Consider the following 18,645-nt stretch of genomic DNA (forward strand, 5'->3'; position numbering starts at 1 on the left):
GCTACTTCATGACTGTAGTTTTGCCACTGTTATGAATAGTAATGTAAATATCAGTGTTTTCTGATGGTCTTTGGTGACATCTGTGCAAGGGTCATTTGACCCCCAAAGGGGTCGGGATTCACAGGTTGAGAATCACTTGCTCCAACACCTTCGGTGGTTGCCTAGCACCTCCTGTCTCAAACCCGATTCCTAGCTTACCATTCAAACGCCATCTACATTTCCAGTTCTCATCCCCCGTCTGCACACTTGTTTGCTCTTTTCTTATGCGTCTGCCTCTGGCATGCCTGTGTACTTCTCTCCTTGGTTGTCGTGTCTACATCCCCTATCCCTGCTTCTGCTGCTGGAAGGGATGCCAGGCCTCTCCATGAACCAGGAACTCTGCTATTCACAGGCTTCGTTACAGAGACCCTACACCGCAGGTCTGGATGGGCTATCCTCACTGTTCGCAGTGGTTTCTCTTGGGTGAGCAGCAGCATGGAGGCAGTTGCGCCTTCCATTCCTGATGCTCTGTCTACTTGAATCTTCTGAAAGACATCCTGTATGATCAAGGGCTGGGGCGGCCGTTCCCATGACAAAGCCAAAACTATTCATGACATTCTGTAGCAGACCTCAGCGGTGCTTTCTAAAGAACACACTCTATGACTTTCTAGTTTATTAAGTCTTTGACAATGAAATGCTAGCCCAGTTCCTGGGGACACTGATGCTGCCTCAGCCACTCTTTACTCGGCCAATGAGAGCTACAGGGGACTGACTGTCCAACCTGGGCGTCACCATCTCTGTTCCTCTCCTCTTTAGCTTGCCCTCGACACCATGATGACTTTCAATCAGCATTCTACCCCCGAACTAAGGGGACCTGGATGACTGGAGGCGGCAGGGGCAGAATTCCCACAAAAGAGCTGAGTGCTTGTCCTGGGGTCCCCAGGACCCACAAGGCTGGACTGTCAGACCATGCCCTGTGTACTCCTGGTCTCATCTCACTGGAGAAAGTCTGAAATTTATATTTACTTTTCTCAGTTTAGATCTTAAGGAAGGCAAGAAATACTGGATTTGGTATAGGGACAGTAAGTTTTGTTTCAGAACAGTTAATAAAAACTAACTTTAACTAGTTGTGCATGGTGGCACATGCCTTTAATCCCAGTACTTTGGAGACAGAGGTAGATGATCTCTGTGAGTTCAAGTTCAGCCTGGTCTACACAGAGAATTCTAGGTCAGCCAAGGCTACATAGTGAGATCCTGTCTCAAAACAAACACACAAACAAAGTAACTTTGAATAAAGGGAATATGAAAACTAAGAAGCGGGACTGGTGATATGCACACACACCCTGAATCATCAGATTAGAGATCTAAGCGAGAGAACCACTTGCCAGGGCCAGAGGGAGGGAGGGACACCGAGGGCCAAGAAATGCTCCCTGGTGACCATGGGCCTCATGACCTCATTCTCAGAATTCTCAGGAGAAGGCATGTACCCGCCAGAGTGGAACCCCAGGGCACAAAGTGAATTCCAGGTCATCTTGCAGTACCTTTTTCTTTAAAACTAAATTTATAACCCCTTCTACGAAAGTGTGTCAGCTTTCCTCCCGTTACAGGGAGTTGACCAAGAGCGCTGAGGGGGAACCCCGGCAAGACACTGCACAGAGCTATCCCTGGTGGGAAGCTCTGTTAGGGGGACCAGGGCTGGGGGCCTCTCTCCTGACTTCATGCACACACACGCAGACAGCCCATTCTACCCACTAGCCAGACTGCCTGCCATCTCCACCTCTCATCTGCTCAAAGTGATGCCAAGGAGAGCTCCACAGTGGACAGGTTGGATGCTCCACCTCAGGCCATGGAGTTATCACTGAACTTCCTGCCTGTGGGAGGGACTGACCCTCACAGCTGTCCTATCCTCCGGCCAGCCTCCCGCTGCTCTGAAAAGACAAATGGCCCAGGATTCCTCCCCCAGACCCAGAGGATTAGTGGCCAGCCTCACAATGTCATCTGAGTGACCTACAGTGTTATTTCCAAGGCGCAGATGTCCATCCTGGGCTCATTTCAAACATGGATACAGACAGTGTGGCCTTCAGCTCTGGGAAAGAGATGGACCATTTCTGCTTCTCAGGGGTGGCCTGTACCCAGGTGCCTTTGTCTTCTTATTTGTGGGCACACCTGGTTTCTTGCCTTACAGCTTACTGCAACTATTCTCAGAAAGAGCAGGGCAGGATTGCCCTGAGCCTCTTGGGGGACCCAAAGCACAATCAAGTTGGGAGACATCTGCCAGGCGGCAGATCTGTAGTGGCAGCTGTGACGAGGTCCCTCTGGCCAACCCTGCTCCTGTAGCTTCTTTCCTGCACCCTTGAAGGGCACTCCTTTGTCCTTTTGCTGTCTTGTTCTTTAGGGAATATACCCCTGGGGAGCAGGCTGGCCATCACACATCGCTGGACATGGACTTGGCTTGCTGTCTTTCTTATAAAACCTAAGTCTTTCCCACTAATCTTTGGGGCCCAATGGCCCAGGCTCCAGAATAGAGAGGCAGTGCCTCCTGGCCTCTACATTTGCCTGCTCCCTGGAGGCAGCCACGTAAACCTGTGAGGACCCCGGGCAGCACCCATCCACCTCAGTGCTTTTGCATGCTGGCCACGGAGGCAGTAGCCCAGCCCCTTCCGGGCCGGCTTGTGGTTGTGTCTACCTGGCCTGCAATTTCAGAGCTGGAACTTCTACATCTAGTGGGAGATCAGGAAGCTGGGCTGAGGGTGGGGTGGGTGAGGGGCAGGAGGACCACCCTCCCACACAGGGGTAGAGAGCAGCAGAGAGAGACACATGCCTGCAGAGACTGGAAGTTTCTCCTGCTCCTTGCAGGAGCATCTACCGTAAAGGGAGAAAAAAAATGCTGAGTCTCCTCTCATGGCCAGATTGAGATTTTAAGTGAGCCAAAGCAGGAGAAGCCTGGTGGGGGTGGGGAGGAAACAGAATCCGTCGTCCCTAGGAGACTGTGTTCCAGTGCCTGACTCAGCACGGCGCGGGAGGGGGCAAGGACCGCTCAGCACCCAGCCCCATGCAGGGATGGACAGACGGAACAAGCTGCTGTCTGGCTGGAGGGTGGTTTTTAACTGTGCGTACCCCTTGGTGAGGGAAGGAAAAGTCTGGGCATTTCTAACATAGAAACTTCAGCGGGGGTGTTACCCAGCAACTAAGCGTCCCTGCCCCCAGGTGTGGTTGGGGTCCCCTGCTCTCTGGAGCTCTGGATAAACCTATTCCTCTGAGTCTCAGCACTCACAGTGGCTGGACAGACGCCTGATTGGGGAACGGCTAGTGCTGGTGTCTCTCATGAATGATGCTAATTTCTGCAGTAGCTGCTGGATGACAGCCACCTGTCTCTGAGCATCCCTGGGCAGTGGCACTCTGGCCACTGTGTCCAGCCAGGTGCCTGGCCTGGAAGAAGGCTAAGTGCTCTGGGCTGATCCCCAGAGTCTGCTGTCATCCATGTCTCAGCAGCTCTGTCAGTGCTTGGGAGGTGGCCCTCAGGCTCCATCCCAAAGAATCTAGCGCACTGACCCTGTTTCCACTGGCAGAGCAGAACCGGACACTGGCCAGGTATTGTGGCTAGTGATCCGCCTCTGGCACCGGATGTGGCTCCACTTTCCAGCTCTAAGACACTTATCCTTGGGCCTTCCCTCAAGTCCACAGCATGAATTTGGCCTCCTAGGAGGAAGCCAGCCTGGCTTCCTAAATGGGAAGTTTATACCTTAGTGCTCCCATCTGCTCCCATGGGATGCTGTGGCTTGTCACCTGTGCTGGGACTACCTCTTCACTGATGGCCAGGCCTGCCCCAACCTGGGATGCTGAGCTTCCGGAATCAGGAGGGGTTGTACCTCCCAAACCTACCAGCTGGAACAGGCAGATGAGACCCTATGATGAGTCCCACTCTTAGTCATGGGGTGGGCACTCAGCCATGGCATGGGCCCCAGGGCTGGTTCTTTTTTTCCTGAGACAAGATCCCACATAACGTCACTCGATTCCCATATTCTATCACTCCACCTCACTTCTCAGCCTGCAACACTTGATTTACAATTCCTGCTGGAGGGAAAATGATCTCCAGACTAGGAATTAAGCCACGGAAGCTTCCAGATGGAACACTAAGGTGTGTGTTTGAGGGGGTGGGCACTGTGGTGGAGATCAGTCGTGGGAACCTGCTGCAGTGGGTGTCATCACCCCAAGATCACATCTAAGTCCCTTCTCCTGGTGCAAGGTTTGTGGAGATCTTTAAGATAAAGACCCCGAGAGGAGTTCACCCTGCACCAGTGTGTCCCTACCTGAAGTGACAATGTCCTTACAAGAAGAGGTGATAGACGCCAAATGCATGTGAGGAGGAGGCTGAGGCTGTGTGTCCACAAGCTCAGGAACACCACAGGCCGCAGCAGCTACCAGAACCAGGAAGGACACCCAGAAGAAGATCCCCTGTCCCCAGACTGCCAAAGGGCACAGTTCTGCCCACATGCAGACTTTGGATTTCAGCCCTCCTGCATGATGAGAGAAGAAATACAGCTATTTTGGGCTACGTTGATTGTGTCACTAGGAAATATGTCTAGCTCTCCTCATCCACGGGGTTCCAAATGCCCCCATGTCTGAAATCTCAAGTCGTACCAAGATTTTTCCTCCAAACAACTCTGATCACAGTAAAACATAATTGAAAAATTAGGCACACTAACAGATTAGCAATAATAAAATAACAATTAAAAATATACCCTAAAATGTTACTTAAGAGTTACTAATTGTTTATTTCTAATATTTTCCTTTTAATATTTTTAGGCTGAGGTAACCAGAACAGCTGAAACAGAAGTGTGGATGGGGAGCAGGAACACCCTGACTTTTAAGCCCTTCCACCCATAATAGGTCGTAAGGAGGCCAAGAAACAGCCTTCTGTGGGAGAAGACCACACTGGGGTCTGGAGCGATACGGCCCCAGCTTCCCACTGCTGCCCACTCGGTGGGAGAGGGAGGTTTGCTGGAGGGTTCTGCTCTCCAGGTATTCCCGTGTGCCAGCCCGGCACGCCAGGCTCATCCCTGCTCTCAGGGGACAGTACGAATAAATAACAAACGGTTTCAAAGAGGATTACCCTCTCAGCACCATCACGTGACCGAAGCATGAAAGATTAATTCCTTGCACATGTAGTCTCCACCAGCAATCTGAAAGCCAGCTGCACTCCGCCCCGTCCATTAAAGCCCCGATGAGTAAAAGTAGACGAGAAAGAAAACCGTGGGGTGTCGTCTTCAACAGCACATAATTAACAGGGAACACTGTGGTGAAGTTCTTGCGTGGACACAGGGCATATTTGGGCAAGTTATTGGACAACACAGGTCTGAAGCCTAGATCCCCGAACCCTGCTTATGTGACCTTATCCTATCCAGCCAAAGGGAAACAGTGCGTTGTCCATGAATGTTCGCCACAGCCTCATTTAGAAGAACAAAGATGAAGGGCGTAATGTCTAAGTCAGGCACAGTGGTGCACACTCTAATCTCAGTATTAAGGAGGCAGGGGCAGGTAGATCTCTGTGAGTTCAAGCCCAGCCTGTTCTACATAGTGATTTCCAGGCTAGTCACAGCTACAAAGTGAGAGACCTTTTCTGAGAGAGAGAGAGAGAGAGAGAGAGAGAGAGAGAGAGAGAGAGAGAGAATGTCTAGTGACTTTTAGAAAAGCAGAAGGGAGGAACGTGGCCACTCAAGACCGGTTCCTTGTTTGGGACCATTTGTGTTATGGTGTAGGGTGAAGGCACAGGGGTACCTAGGTGTTTGCAGGGGGTGCAAGCAGATAGGTGAGGATGACCAGTGACCACACCTCACTTTCTGGTGGAGGTCTGAGTGTCCACGTGTGAAGGAGAGAAAGAAAGATCCCCTCAGGCAGGCTGGGGAACCCCACAGAAACCTCTTGCCTGGAAGATATGAACAAGCACGGGCAGCCATCTGGGGGTCTCCATGTCACGCCACTGCTTCTAAGCATTGTGGTGCCACTGGCCCACGAACGAGGTCATGAGTGAGTGAGCACCTGCCTGGCTGCGGGTAGCCCTTGGGGCGTCTATCAAGTGGGTGTCCAACCTAGTCTGTGGTCACAAGAGCATACAGACGTTTATTTTACATGATACTGGGACATGGCCTTGTCATATATAAAGTTCATGTCTCAGAACCCCCAATAGAATTATAAAAAATGCAAAACAATAATATCCTAATGATGTTTTAAGTAAATTTATGGTTCTATGTTGTGATGCAGTCACAGCTATACGGGGCTGCATATGGACCATAGGTTGTAATGGTCACCCTTGGTAGGCTTGGAGGAGTCCGCCACCAAAGAACTCTGTCCTTTGCTAACTGTGTGGCTCAGGCAAGGCCTAGGTCTAGGACCAGTTCTCACCTGTGATGTGAAGACAATCCCACCGGGGGCTGAATAGGTGGGGGTAGCCAGAGGGTTAACAGTAAGTACATGTAAGGTATTGAGCCGTTAAACCTCTCAAGAGCTAACGCACAGCGAAGGCCAGCTGCCAATCTAAATGAGTGACCACAATACGGATGGCAGTAATTGGCACAGTCATTGTCCTTAGCTCTCAGGGTCAGCTGGGGCTCTTCCTCCAGTGAGGGCAAATGTTCAGCTGTCCATCCCTCTCGACCCAGGCTTGCTGGGAGCTATTTGGCCTCCTCTGCCTGTCTCCTGGGAACACTTGGTCTGGATGCCCTGGGATAGCTTCTGCAGAGTGAGACTCAGAGCTGCACAGTTAAATGTCTCTACTATAAAAATACGAGCCCTGTCCTGCTTTGGCAGAATAATGTGGACACTGCAGGGTCAACCCAACCACACTGACACCATCAGACCGAGATGCCAGCTTCAGGACAACTTCCGAGTGCAGGCACTGTGTCTGAAGCCTCCTTGTCTCAGGGATGTGTCCCTGTCTCATGTCATCTCTAGCCACACCTTGGTGCCTCCTGTGGCTCAGAGTGCTCTAGGCAAGACTGTGCCCTGGGAAGTGGGAAGAAACCTTGGGAAAAGTTCTTCAACACAATGGTTAGTATCGTCCAAGTCTCTGGCCCTCGATGGCTGTGAAGGTCTCTTTCTGCCTGCCAGGGCTAGCCTGGGAGGATGAGATCCTGGAGGATCACCAAGGTGGAGGTTTTTGTCCTGAGGCTTCTTCAGGGGACAGACACATTTCAAGTCATCTCCTCAGGGTAGAGGAGACAAGACAGAGAGCCATCACAGGGCTGTGACCTGTCCCCAAGCTCAGCTCTGTCCATAACCAGGGGCAGCAACACTTGGGTCAGAGGGGGACTGGGAGACGCCCAGGGAATCTGGGCTTTTTAAAGTCTGTGAAATCAGCCTGGGTCTGGTTAGTGCTTGGCCACAGGGACGTGGTGCCTGCTGGGTCTGGTTAGTGTGTCCCTGGCCACAGGGACGTAGTGCCTGCTGGGTCTGGTTAGTGTGTCCCTGGCCACAGGGACGTAGTGCCTGCTGGGTCTGGTTAGTGTGTCCCTGGTCACAGGGACGTGGTGCCTGCTGCATAGCGGTCTGCCTCTTGTGCCAATGACACTCACTATCATGCATGAACCACTCCCTAGAGAATGGAACCTGGAAGGGAGGCACGGACTTATCTGCTGCGCAGAATAGGTTTCTGGGGAGGGTCTAGCACAGGTCTGACTTCTGTCCAGGAGTAGTGGAAGAGGATCACCCACCCATGTCTGCCTCTTGCCCCATGCCAGCTCCACACAGGGTGCTGGGTCAGGAGCCTGGCGACCCCAGCTCTATCAATACATAGGATTCTGCTTCAGCCTCCGTTTTCCTCTCCTTAAAAGGAAGAGGCTAACTTACAGGCATCGCGGAGGTGAAGAGTCTGGAGGGAGCCGCAGGCCACTGGTCACAGGAGTCCAGGACCTTAGCTCTAACATGGAACAAAGAGCTGGAACCGCTGAATCGGGGGACAGGTGCTCTCCTGTCCTGCCAAGAGCTGCGAGGAGGGTCCCCTGGCTTAGGGCTCCCCCTACCTCCCACTGCTCCACATGGTGTACCCTGGGGCCTGGCCAGACCTGGGCTGGGCACCCATACAATCCAGCAGGTGGCTGGGACACCCCAGAAGCTCTCTACAGTTACCATGGTTATCAGCTGCCACAGGGTGGGGTGAAACCCTTCCCACAGCATCCCCCACCTGCAGCACCCACTGGGCTTTGCCAGAACCTTCTGGTGTAAGTGAGACATGGGTCCTGTGTGGGTGTCTGGAGAGGGTGGTCATTATAGACAGCTTAGGGCCTGTGACCTTCCCTGAGGGTGCTGTGGGCTCAGGGGCAGTGCTTGGGGCTTTGAGGTGAGGTGACCCTGGCCAGGCATCTTCTCTCACACACTAAGGAAGAGGACCATCTCAGCCACAGGAGGCTGGACATTTTTTTTTTAAAGATGTTTGGGACCCAAGATGTTTGGTAACTAGAAGGACAAGCACTTTCCCAATGAGTCCCAACAACCTGTATTGTCTCCTCTAGTCTCAATGTCACCTCCTGGCCATGGATTTCAGGCCTAGCTCACCTCTGCTTTCCTCATTCCACCAGAGACACGGTGCCACCATGTCCCCTGAACAGCAGACATCTCCATGGTGGCCCATGGAGCCCTCGGTCCTCTGGTCAGAAGTTCCTTCCCCCACTGTCAGGGTTCCTGAGGGGAGCAACCATCAATGGATGGTTCCCGTGAAGAGTGACATTCCCAGTCAGAACCCTCACCACAGAGCAGAAGTGGGTGAAGGCAGCATGCCTTGCACACCACCACAGCTCCCCAGGCCAACATCAGGTCCCAGGGGGTCAGCCTCCATTCGACAAAGCCCTTTCTGGTTAAGCCAGTTTCCTCTGGACGGCGGCCACTCAGACCGGCTGTGACTGTTACATGGACCAGTGAGACAGTGTCCATGCCCCATAGGAGTTGGCCCGGGTGCTCTCATGGTCATTCTCAAACTGTCAGGATGAGGAGAAGGCACAGCAGCATCCCCAGAGCCCCTGGGTGCCTCAGCGTAGGCACCGAGGTCCCCAGAGGCAGCCTCTGCCTCTCAAACAGCAGGATGTAAACAAGGAGGCTCACGCCTGCTGTCCTGTGAGGAGTAAAGTACACCTGTGTCCTCTCGGGAAGAGCTGGGATCTGCAACCCTGCTCTAGGCACTGCATCCTCCAAAGAAAGGGGACAAGATGGCCCCGAGACTCCTGTCCATGACACCTGAACACCTCTTGGCCTGAGTGACTAAAGATACCCTCTACTCATTGCCAGGGAAAGGCAATACCCCCAGGGGGTAAGCACAGGCAGGAGAGGAGAGGGACAGAGAAGGGGAGACACAGGGCATGGATAGCCAGGGTGCAGTCGGGAACAGCAGGAACCAGTCCTGTATATGGTGACCAGTCAGTCCCTCTACACAGCTCTGCCCAGGCACTGGACCAACAGCACCCCTGTGCAAACTCCCTGCCAGGATGCCTGGGGAACCAGCAACAGCTTCTTGCTCAGCTCTGCCATCAGGACACAGGCACACTTTTAGATTCAAAGCTGATGAAAGCTAGTGGCCCATTCCAGTAGAATGTGGGCTTTGCACGTTACTGAGAATTAATGAAACCGTGGCGAATGAATGCCCTTCCCCCGGAGCTTTCAACCATCAGAAAATATTCCCTCGAGTGTCATGTAGCTTTAAGGAAAAGTAGAGCTAGGGAAGTTCACCAACAGACCAAAATAACTAGGAAGTATTTCTCAAAGCATGGGGTTGGCGCCCCTAGATCTAGGTTTCTGAAAACTGTGAATGATAGGGTCCACCCAGCTCCATGGGGGATCCTCAGTCTGTGTGGTTTGCTCAGAACCCAGGCTCTGCCAACCCAATAGGGGCACCCATGACTTGGCTCTCCTGGGATGTCCCACAGTCCACGTTCGCTGCTCTGTGGCTGCATGAAGCAGGGCCACTGGAGGCTGAATGGATGTCTCACGACCACATAGTTCCAGAGTGTCCTCTGAAGCACCACAGCAAGTTAAGAAACAGAAGAACACTCGACGGAAATCGTCTGTAAGAGGCCAGACACAAGGCTGAGGCATGGATGGGTGCTGGACAGAAATGTGACTTTGCTGTGTGCAGACTGTCACTTCACGAGCCCGGCTCTTCCTCACCTGCCTTCTCTTTTTTCCCCGCCGTCAAAATCTAGAACCCTCCAGGCAGCGGTGTGCATAGGGTCAGCCTGAGTGCTGGGATCTGGGTTCCGATCCCACCACACACCAGTTCAGACACTTTAGGATGCACGCCAGAGAGACAACGGCCTTCAGGGAGGAGCCTGGCACCTGGGCGGCTGCTCGAAACTCCAGGCCACTTCTGCACAGGACTCTACACCTCTCTCAACTCAGTCTGTTTGTCCGTCACATACCTGGCCCTACCCCTACCTTTTCCTTTCTTCTCCAGACTATGGAATAATGCAGGTTTCCCCTTCACCTCCCCTACTTAAATGCAGCCTTCATACCCTGGGTGTGTTCTCTTTCTCTCTCTCCCTCTCTCAGAATTAACTGCCAGGTGACCAGGGCTATCGTTGGGCTGGGGTGACTGGCTGTCTATTCCAAGTCTCAGCACTACTTTCTCAATGCTCCCGAGCACAAACTGCAAGGCCACGACCCAGTCCGGCCCTTCTATCTGGGAGTCCCTCTCTGGCCTGCTTCTTAAGGTCTTTACAGTCCACAGGGACCCAGCAGGAAGAGTTTGTGGGCTCCTGGGTTCCCTCTGTTCTCCCCACCACTGTCTAGTTCCAAGGAACACCTCAGTAACTTTTTTTTTTTTTTTTTTTTTTTTGGTTTTTTCGAGACAGGGTTTCTCTGCATAGCTTTGCGCCTTTCCTGGAGCTCACTTGGTAGCCCAGGCTGGCCTCGAACTCACAGAGATCCGCCTGGCTCTGCCTCCCGAGTACTGGGATTAAAGGCGTGCGCCACCACCGCCCGGCTACCTCAGTAACTTTCTATCCATCCTTTTTATCCATGTTCACACGCCTGCCTAGATCCTTCTACATTCTCACCATGGTTCAGCTGTTCCAGTGACCCATCCTCCATGGCCTTACCCCGAAGGGGTCCTTCCAGACAGTTGCTTCCTACCTCTGCTTATTACAACCCTGCCTGTCTTCAAGGTCTGCATCAATGTCCCTGCCCATCTCTCCTCTCCATCAGCAGGGTCTTCTCTGTTCAGACTCATGGTCACTGAGTCTCCATCCTGACTCTTGGCCCCAGAGGCAGAGCTGGCTAGGTCTTGCTCCGGTCAGGCCCTCAATGTCTGTTGGTAAGGGCATTACGTATTGATGGTATTTATAGGTTTAAAATAATGCTTTAAACTCTTTTTTCTTCTGACGAGTAGATTCATGGTAATCTCCTTGTCCACACATTCTAGTTATCCCAGCCCTCCAACGCTGAGAAGGGGCGGGAAGGGAACTCCTTCTGGGGAGCCCCCACTGCCACTGCCAGTCAGGATGGCTGGGATCCTAGGCAGAGTTCTAGATCCTCGTGCCCTGGGCTGTTTGACAGCTTGTGGGTACCAAGGTCTGATCTTGATGAAGGATCATGAAATTGCTGAGAAGGGAGAGGGGTGAAAACAAGCCACAGTGCCTTAAGGAGTGGCATCTACAGCCCCTCTGCCCAAGGACTGCGAGGTTCAGACAGGCACACAGATGTGGGCAGGTTCGCTGGCCCTCCATCTCTGAGGAAAGAGAGACCAGGGCAACAGGTACTCTTGTTCCCTTCCCCCTCGACCTAGGAATCAGTCTGCTGGGCTCTCCCAGCTGTCTCAGGGTCTGAGTTACTTTACTTTTGTTCTTGGGAACTATATTGGGTTCCAGAAAGTGCTGTGCTTGAGGCTCAGACTTGGCCTGGAAGTGGGAGGCGCTGACACTGATTGACACTCTCCTGACATTGTATCAGGAATGTCCTAGGTGTGCTCTTGAGGGGTCGTCTACCACATCAGAAGGAGGGAGACATGAATTATACTGGGAAGACAGCCAGAGGCTGGAAACCAAGTCTCCACTGAAGTGAAGTACCAAGGCTGGACCCAGAGGGGCCCTGAGGGTAAGACCACAGTAACCAGGGACCAGGGAGTGGCTCATTCACTGGGGAGAGCTGGGACGGTTGCTGGTGTCTTTAGACCTCACATTCTTAGGACATTCGTGACTTCTGAGTCAAGAGACCCAAATACTCAACAAAAACAACCTATTGAAGGGGAGACTTAATACGGCTCACAGTCTAGAGCTCCAGTCCATCACAGCAGGGAAGGCATGTGCTTTCAAAGGCTTGCCCCTAGCAACCCACTTTTGCCAGCTAGTTCCTATCTCTTAAAGGTCCCAGTGTTGAAAACGCGAGCCTGGGGTGGGGGCATTCTCATTCAGACTCTGACACCTTTGTTGGTTTGTGGAGGTGGGTGATTGGGAGGCAATCGGGGTCAGATGATGGCATTGGGGTAGGACCCCATGACAGGGCTGGTGGAGCTTGATAAAGTGGAGAGACCTGAGCCGACATATGCTTGCTTGCCTTTTGATACCATGACCTATGCCAGGCTATGATACCACACCCTATGCCAGGCTATGATGCCATGCCCCATGCCAGGCTACGATGCAGCCCTTTTACTAAACGAGTGCTCTTGGATTCTACAGCCCTCAGGACGCTGAGCCAAATAAACTTGCATTATTGTTTCTTTTCTTATTTCTTTTCCAGACAGAACAAAGATAATTTTACTGGGATTTGGATGGGGAGAAGGGGAGAGAGAGGAAGGAAGACTATTCCAGGGCAAATGGACTTAGAGGTTCAGCCAATGTGTGGAGAAAGGAGACAGAGGGGGAGGGGAGAAGAAAACTATTGGGACTTAGAATCCAGAAAGTGGGCACATTTGTTGGTGAATTTGCAGAAGACTGCCAACCTCTGTCCTTTGTAAATTACCTAGTTACAAGTATCTTGTTATAGCAACTGAAAAGAGACCAAGACGTGTGCCTTTCAGCCACTGGGTGATGGATCCTAACTGCTCAGTGAGACCACAGTAAGGAAAACTGTCCTAGCTACGGCCGGATTGCAGGTGAGAAGTAAGGGGCGTGGTCTCCATCCTTTCTTCACGGTCTCCCTTTTCCCAATCCCATCTACCTGGACCTAGCCAACTTGCAGGTTCCTGCATGCTGGAAAGAGAGGAGACTGATTACGTATATGAGGAAGCTCAAGAGAGGCATGCTAAACTGGGTAAGACAGTCACAACCCCACAGAGCTAACCCCCAGATCTCTGGGCACTAACCACACACCATTTGGCAGAGCAGGGGGAGGTCTGTTAAGACCCCATCCAGCAAGGGGATGAGTTTAGGAACTGAGATGTCTTGGTGCAGGACACACCCAGGGTGGCCAGTGTATTCTGAGCGCCAGCCCTTGAGGAGCTCACCAGCATGTGGTGGAGGATGCAGAGGCCTGGGAGCTGCTCAGAGCAGAGCTCAGGCCGAACTCATAGAGAAGGGATGGAGACAGAAGGGCTCCCACCTGACTCAGTGTGCTCTCTGGTTTTTTTTTTTTTTTTTCCTTGGCACTGGACGAGCCAAAAGAGCTCACCCCAGTGACATCAAGGACCTAACTCCTGATAGACCCACTCCAAAGACAGCCATATCCAGTGCAGGTACCATATCTCTTGGGACCTTAGACCTCCTGGACATCTGGGGAGATTCATCCCACCGAAGTGAGGGTTTCTGACATTTGCTGGAGCTTGGCAGGATCATACAGTGGGTATTTGCTACCCAGTCCTGGCAGAACAAGGTTCTTCACTAGCTGGGAGGCCAGGGTGTGTCTCCTGGCCACTCTATGCCTCAGTTTCCTCTGTAGGTTAATAAGCCTGTTCCACAGAGTTATTCCCAAGACTCGGATGTGAAGTAAGGTGAGCAGTACAGTTCCAGTGAGGACTCTCTTCCCCCCTCATCGCACCCAGGGCCCCAGCCAGCTTCCTGCCTCCCCCTCTAAACACATGGGGATGAACAACAGCACCTTGTGCTGGAACTTTTCCAGGTTGGGCTGACTGGAGTTCCTGAGAATTTGTTGTGGTCAGTGATCTCTCCCCCTGTTCCTGAGAGATGGTTCTGTGATTCTGACACACCATAAGAGCTTCTAGAAAGGTCAGTGATACCTCACCAGTGGCCTTCCCAAAGGGCAGCCATTGTGTCCTTGGGGTGCTGGTTTCTTCCAGCTTGAACAGCCATGGTGTGAACTAGGTTCAGGTAAGTGTCGAGCATGTGGTCTGCCCCACTCCATCACTGCCTCTGTCGGCCTTGAAAAAAATGAATCTCTGTTCTGGGGCAGGAGACGGCTGGCTGGTGGGTGGTCACGACTCTTGTAACCTTAGAGTCTTCATCCCTACAAGGTGAGGGAGACTTCCTGGCTGCTGGGAGACATGGTGGAGGGAGGCACGGTGTCTCTGCCTGGATACTTCTAGTCCACCTTTCCAGATGTTGCCTGTAACAGCTGCTGCTCTGTCTCCTTACTCAAGTCTACAACAACACTCTGGCTCTGGGCCTTTGGTGACAAAAAACTACGGAGAATTTAACCGAGGTTCAAACATACGTCCCTTCCAGCCAGTGTCCTCAGACACGGAAACACATTGCCCAGCACTGCAAGACCAGCAGAGGCTGTCCTTCCCATGTGCCCAGTTGCCATGCCGAGTGCCCACAAACACAAGGCCCTTCCTAGAAGCTGCACGTCAACATGGCGCCTGTCATTTCCTCCCAATCACTTGACGTGAGTGAAGAATGAAAAGATGGAGAAGCCAGCCCAAGGGCAGGGCGTTTCCTGAGTGGGCCAGCCACAGGACTTTTGGCTCTCTGGCTTCATAGCATGTGTCCTGAGTGTCACTATCTTCTATGGGTGACTGCTTTTAGACACACGTCCCTCATCCAGGCTCCACATCCACACTCACAAAATTTTGGACTCTAGAAACGTATGAAAAGGGCTTCACATTTTTCCACAACACCTTTCTCTGCCCATTGCCTGGCTCAGTACCTAGATCCTGACTGGCACCCACAAGACATTTGTTGCCTGGTGTGGCAAAGAGGCAAAAAGGGTGAATCTCTGTTTTAGAAGGGAATCTCCCCCAGGCTGCTTTCCAGACAGGGTCCTGCCACAGCCCAGCACAAAGCTGGTGTAGACTTGAACAGCTTCCCTTGGGGAGGTTGCAGGCTGGACATGACCAAGAGGACCTCAAAAGTCAAGTGCACTTTGAGGACTCCACGCTAAAAAAGCAGGAGGCCACACTAGCTGGGCTCTGCAGAGCACACGTCTGCCCAGAAAGAAGCAGGTGGATCGATGGGACTCTTCACACACACAGGTCCCCAAACCCTGCAACGCTGGGTCCGAGTGTCGCTTTAAGCACAGAGTGGAAGCTTATTCTTGGCACTGAAGGGAGTCGGGGGCTGGAGTTTCTGAGGGGGAGGAGAAATTGCAAAGAAAGAAGAAACCTTGAAGCGACAGATAGTGGGACAGCTGTGGCCTGAACTTGGTGTTCCTGCTCTTCGATGGAGATGTATTAATTTCCATAAATGCTAATAGTCCATCTCTCCAAGAGCTATTACTTATGTCACCTCCCCTTGGATGTGGTTCAACACAGGGCAGACAAATGGAACGGAGCAAGAGGCAAACCTCCACTGGTGGGTCCTTGGCTCCCGCCCCCTTTCCAAATGGGCAGCTCAAGTATGGTTTCTGATGTGACCCTCATACCTTTGGAGTCCAGACCACCTGCCTTTAAGACAGGTCCCTTCCACACCAGTAAGCAAAGAAAGTTATCAACCCCAAAAATGCTGAATCACAAAGTGAGACTGAGCAGTAAGGGGGGGGATGGGTGAGAAGGGAGATAGATGGTGGCCCGTAGGCAGGCAGCAAAGGGTGCTGGGAGGCATCCTGCAGGAGACCCCAGGACAAGTGCCAGGAGAAGCAGGCAGGGTGTGCATATGGGAGGGAGGGCAGGTGGGCAGGTACACCTTGCTGCAGATACTGCAGCAGGCAGCAGGCAGCAGTGCAGCAGTTGGGCTCCGCATCCTGCAGCAGCAGTAGCAGCAGGTAGGGAGGTGGGGATGTGCTTACTGCCAGGGCCTGGGTATAGGGGAGAAGCTGAGGGTTGGGTAGAGGTCTAGGGACAGGGCGGCGGGGGGGGGGCAAGGTGTAGATGCAACGAGTGGAGTGTCAAGGTGCTGAGGAGCACTGTAAAACAGAGCATTGCGGTGGTGGGGGGTGGTGGTGCCAGGGATCGAAGGGGCTAGGAGCAGAATGTGTGGGAAGCTGGGGTCAAGACGAAAGGGACACTCGGCAGGCAGCAAGGACGAAGGATGAGTCTAGAGGAGCAACAAGGAGAGAGATGGAAAAGACAGCTACTAAGAGTGCGCAGAGGCCGGGAGAGAGGATGGGAAGCAGGGAGGCAAGGGCGAGGTGGGGATACGGGGCGGGAAGGGGTAGAGCCAGGGATGAAGTTTGGGGTTGGGGTCTGGGATGTCGGTTGAAAGGTGGGGCAGGATGACAGGGAAGCAGAGAGGGGTGGGGGCAGGGAGACTGTGGAGAAGGAGGTGGGGAGGCTGGAGAGGAGGTGAGAACCGCGGCGGGGGCAGGGATGCAGGGCTGGGGAAGAGGAGATGGAGAGGGACCGCGGTACCCGCGACAGCGCGGCCTCGCAGGTGCCCGCTGGGGTCTCCCAGCTGCACTCACCTGGGGGCCTCCAGCTCCGGATCCCGCGCCCCGTTCCGGATCTTCCTTCCCGCCCTGCCCTTGCGACTTCAGCGCCCCCGAATCCCGCTAGCTCCCGCAGGTTCCGCCCGCAGCATCTTTACCTCGTGGGACGCCCGCGGCCACGCCCCTAGCAGCCTATCATTGGCTCTGGCTCACGCCAGTCACAGTCTCATTGGCGGAGGCCATTGAAGTCCATGCAAATCATGCTGCTCCCGCCGACGCGCCGATTGGCTGGCGCGCGCGGAGTCAGGGTCCTTGGACTCAGGTTCTCATTGGCCGCGCGGCTTTGACGAAGAAAGTGACGCGAGGCGGGTCCTGGGCTGAGTGTGCCGTGTCCCTCAGGCCGGGGCTCCTCGCGTGGGTGGCGGCGGATTGGGCGCCCCCCTTGGCCTGTGCTGAGCCCGCGAGACCTTGGGTTTCGCTGGGCACCGGCTGCCCGGTCTCTGGATCCACGGTGCGGGACGTCCTCGGAAGCGTGGATCCGGTGCCCGTCTCCTAGGTAACACGCCAGCGGTGGACTGAACCAAGTGCGGGGGAAGTTTGCGTGTTTTAGAGGCGCGGGTGGCAGCGGAGCTCGAAGAGACCTCAGGGTTCCGGGTGGGGCTGTACATATTGCATCTTACTAACGATCTGGTGTTTGCAAGGCACGGCACGGAACACAGGGCTGGGCCTGGGTCGCGTGGGTTTCGGTGTCTCCCCCTTGCGTCACTATTGGTGCATCCCGGTTGCCAGCAGAAGTTGGACTTCAGGGTCTCCTTCGGTTAGTCCTCCGTTTTCGGACCCGGTTCCCGCAGCAATCCGGGGCCCAAACGGATGCGGTGTGCTCACCAGAGCCTCGAAGATGCTCATGGCCTGGTGTGCGTGCATCTTTCCCAGCCCTAGTACGTGCAGCTCGATCAGGTTCTTGCAGCCCTCGATGCACTGTGAGGCCTCTGGCCCTATCCATGTCCAGCACTCGGGGCGCAGGGTCGACCTCCCTTCTTTCATTGCTCGGAATTGCAACCCATGCAATTCCCCGTGTGCCTTGGTCCGGGGAGATGCGCTCGAGGCTCACGTGGAAGTTTGCACTGAAGCCGGCTTTGCAGGTTTAGGGAATGGGCAAGCTCTCCCTTTTCCAACCCTGGTCTCCTTGACCGCTCAGCCATGCAGCTTCCGCAGGCCATAATTCTGCCTTGTGCCGCACACTATCCTAACACTATCCCGTTCTAGTGTTAGTACCCAGGGATCTTCGAGATTTTCTGCTTTGGTGGAAAGAGGCATGTCTCTTTCCCTCATTATCCCCGTTTTAGTTCCATAGCAGAGGGTGAATGAGGGCATGCCAGGCACCCCTTAATCAAACTTACAGGTAAGCCCTCCATCACCCCCCCCCCAAGTCTTCATTTCTGGGGAGCAGGCTTCCCTGAGCCTGGCACCACTATTTGTGGAATTTCAGCCTCTGGTTTCCTCTCCTGTCACCTATAAATGAATCACTACAGTTTAATATTGTTGGAGATGACATTTGTCTTTTTGCCTCTGGAATACACTGTGTGTTTGGCAAACATTTATTGATTAAATCTGCAGAAATGAAGTCCCTAAGACCTCATCCTAAGCTCTCGTCTTGTTGATTGGAAGCAGGCAGGGAAGGTGAGGATCTTGGCTGAAGTTGAGAAGAAAAAACCTGGCCCTCATCTTTGGACATCTCCACCAGGAGGGCTCTCGATGCCCCCTTCTGGACATCTTGTCTGTCTCCTTTGGCTTCCTGAGTGGGAAGAGGAGAGTGGCATGGGTGTGAGTTAGTCACTATTAGCCGTGAAGTCGCCTGTCTAAGCCCGTCTCCTCATGTGGAAGTGGGCTGTGATGATACTGCCTTCCAGTTGTCGGAACAGTACCCCGGGAATGGGTGCCCGACTCAGCTCAGGCTTCTTCCTGTCCTCTCTAGAGAGCCCATGGCCC

The 18,645-nt window shown here is 53.4% G+C and overlaps 2 protein-coding genes across 3 annotated transcripts in view; one reads left to right on the forward strand and one right to left on the reverse strand.

Annotated features, from left to right (window-relative positions):
- The window catches only part of Kcnab2 (potassium voltage-gated channel subfamily A regulatory beta subunit 2), an 87,134-nt gene extending 70,298 nt beyond the window's left edge, over positions 1-16,836 (reverse strand). For both annotated transcript variants that reach the window (XM_037203245.1, XM_028883072.2), the window contains exon 1: positions 16,693-16,836. The gene's annotated coding sequence lies outside the window, so the exon portion shown is untranslated. The remainder of the gene's footprint in view (positions 1-16,692) is intronic.
- A 287-nt stretch (positions 16,837-17,123) lies between these two features.
- Positions 17,124-18,645, forward strand: part of Nphp4 (nephrocystin 4) — a 90,671-nt gene continuing 89,149 nt past the window's right edge. The window contains 1 exon segment of the mRNA XM_028883069.2: positions 17,124-17,212. The gene's annotated coding sequence lies outside the window, so the exon portion shown is untranslated.

Source organism: Peromyscus leucopus, chromosome 2 (genome assembly GCF_004664715.2).
Source record: "Peromyscus leucopus breed LL Stock chromosome 2, UCI_PerLeu_2.1, whole genome shotgun sequence".
Classification (NCBI taxonomy): Eukaryota; Metazoa; Chordata; class Mammalia; order Rodentia; family Cricetidae; genus Peromyscus; species Peromyscus leucopus.